The following is a 3,042-nucleotide window of genomic DNA, read 5'->3' on the forward strand; positions in this document are numbered from 1 at the left end:
CTCGCAAACGCACCCGTCCTTTGGACGGTTGAAGTTACTTTGGTGGTATTTTTTCACCAAATAATTGAACTACCGAGAATGTTTATGAGTAGCACGACGATCTATGGTTCCGATTAACCTAGGAACGGAAAATCAAATTGAAGACTGGTTATTGTGGAGGTCGTTACACTTTAATGATCATAAAACATATAAGTTTGCAAGTGATACAATGTAGAGTTACTGAAATGTTTTGGGAGTAGATTACGGATAATGACTACAAAATATCATTGTTTTACATGAAAGCGAAATTTCTTGTCAAAAACAGTCACGTAAATGGTGTAAGGAAATTGAAGGGAGACGTTGAAACTTCCCTTCTGCGTGTTTAATTTTATTCAACAGCAAAGGGAGCTATATTTTCGGAGAGAAGTATAAGTGGTACTTTCAAAAAGTACCACTTATACAATACTTACTTGAAAAAGTAGAGTTAAAGTAATGTATTTTTAATCATTTCTCTGAAAATGCATTGTTTCTATTCCTTTTTATTTATTTTTTTTTTAATTTTTATTTTTAAAATTCAATATCTTTGCTTTTTGTTGATTTCTTTCTCTTATAAGTCTGTTCTCAGTTACCCGACGAACTCTATGTATGTATGTATGCATGTATGTATGTAGGTGCATATGTATGTACGAATGTACGTGTTCATGTGAGAGAAATGTATGTATATATCTATGTGTGTATGTTTGTATGTATGTATCTATGTGTCTATCTGTATATGTATGTATGAATGTGCACGTGTGTATATGCGCATGTACGAAGGGATGAGGAAAAGTTCCTGGTATTAAGGGTATTGCGAAAGGGCAGAGCTGCTACCTTTACGGGAGATGTAGGACCAATACTTAGAAGATATGCAAAAAATCATGACGGTATACAATATATCTTTCTCCTTTTTGCAGATTTAACATAATGGCAGCTCCTACTGTGGATTTTGGTAAAATTGAAGTACGGGTGGTCATGAAGTTCTTCTTTTCGCAAGGCAAAGGAGTGGCGAAAATCCATGGTAAGATGAAGGAAGTCTTGAAGGATGGATGCTGGTCATTTTGAGGTCATAGATAAAGTCCAGTCAGGACGACCAACTTCTGCAACCAGAGAGTTCAAAGCCAATGCTGTGCACGTCATGATTCTCGAGGACCGCCAGATTTCAGCTAAAGTCATAGCTGAGATTCTGGGGGTTTCCTGCGAAAGAGTTAGCCACATCATCCACAACATGAGAAAGCTTTCTACAAAATGGGTGCCGAAATGCCTGAACGCAGATCAGAAGTGCGTCAGACTGACGACATCAAAAGCGATTGTGGACCGGTTTTCAGTAGGATAGGCTGATTTTATGGCTCGTTCAGTCATTATGGATGGAACTTGGCTCCATCATTATGATCCCCAGACCCAGCAGCAATAAATGGAGTGGTATTACAGCGATTCACCGCATCCCAAGAAGTTTCAGACGCAGAAGTCAACTGGAAAGAATCTGGTTTTAGTGTTCTGCAACAAAGAACATGCTCATAGCATGCTTGCCAAAGGGTCGCTCGCACCATTAACGTAGAATACTACATAGCTTTGTTGGACGAACTGCGTGAAGCTTTGAAGCAGAAACCCATAGAAAGCTGAGGTGGGGTGTCCTGTTTTTGCAGAACAGTGCACCAGCACACACAGCACATGAAACTCTACGGAAAATATGCGACTTCGGCTTCGAATTGGTAGACCACTCACCTTAATTTCCTGACTTGGCCCCCTCTGCAAGAACGTATATTCCGGGTCTTCTAGGTGTGCGCTGCGCACCCATCGAAAATGGCAAATTCATTACAAATATTAACCTTACTCATTAATTTAATCACAAATCTTAATGGAAAACTTTTGTTATACCCCTGCTTGGAATTTTGTGGCATTGGGTGTGGCAGCACACCCAGTACAACAACCACCATACGCCACTGCTGTCGGGACACTGATGGTCCAGAACCTCTTATAAAGCATATTAACCTATGAGTAGGAACTTCAGATTCCCGCGGCAGCCTAACTAGTTGATTAGTACCTTGCGTAGAACAGTTTTAATAAACTTTATCATTTATATTAATGTAGAGCTACCTATATTTCATTTATTTATCTCAATCATTAGACTACGGCCATGCTGGGCTAGCGCCTTGATGAATTTTTAGTCGAATGTACCTGGTACTTATGCAATCGGTCTTCTTTGCCGAACCGCTAAGTTAATGGGGCGTAAACACACCAGTACCGGTTGTGAAGCAGTGTTAGGGGACAAACACACACACATACACACATATATCTACATACATACACAACAGGCTTCTTTCATTTCCCGTCTACCAAATTCAGTCACAAGGCTTTTGTTGGCCCGAGGGTATAATAGAAGATACTTGCTCAAGGTACTAAGCAATGGGACAGAACCCAGAACCATGTGGTTAGGAAGCAAGCTTCGTACCACACAGCCACGCCAACGTCTATATATTTAATATTTGCTTAATTTAGAATGTGTTTAATATTTGTTTAATTTAGAATGTGTTCACCGAGGTGACCATCTCTGGTTCAGGAAAAATATCAGTTATCAAAACAGACTTTGGAACCTAAGATTACGAAAAATCGATATTGTATATGGTTTCTGATTTGGGCTCAAGACCAGCGATACTAAGGGAAAATGGCAGCATCACGTCAACTACTTATTTGGTGCTTTATATTTATCGACCTTGAAAGGATGGAAGGCAAAGTTTATCTCGGCGAGATTTGAAACCAGAATATACAGGCGCAGAATGAGTTATTTCCCTTGGCTGTTAAAATCTGGGCGAATGGGTTATTTCCCTTGATTGTTAAAATGAAATATATTAGATATATATAAGGATCCCTTTCAGGGACCCTATTGCCGATTTTTTTTCAGCAATCTGAGTATCCCATGAACGATAAAACGATGTAGGAGGAGTTAGCTAACAACTCCACAAACACACCCACAGATAGAATTCCCCCCCACACACACACACATATATATATATATATACATATATA

The sequence above is a fragment of the Octopus bimaculoides genome, chromosome 8 (assembly GCF_001194135.2).
Source record: "Octopus bimaculoides isolate UCB-OBI-ISO-001 chromosome 8, ASM119413v2, whole genome shotgun sequence".
Lineage (NCBI taxonomy): Eukaryota > Metazoa > Mollusca > Cephalopoda > Octopoda > Octopodidae > Octopus > Octopus bimaculoides.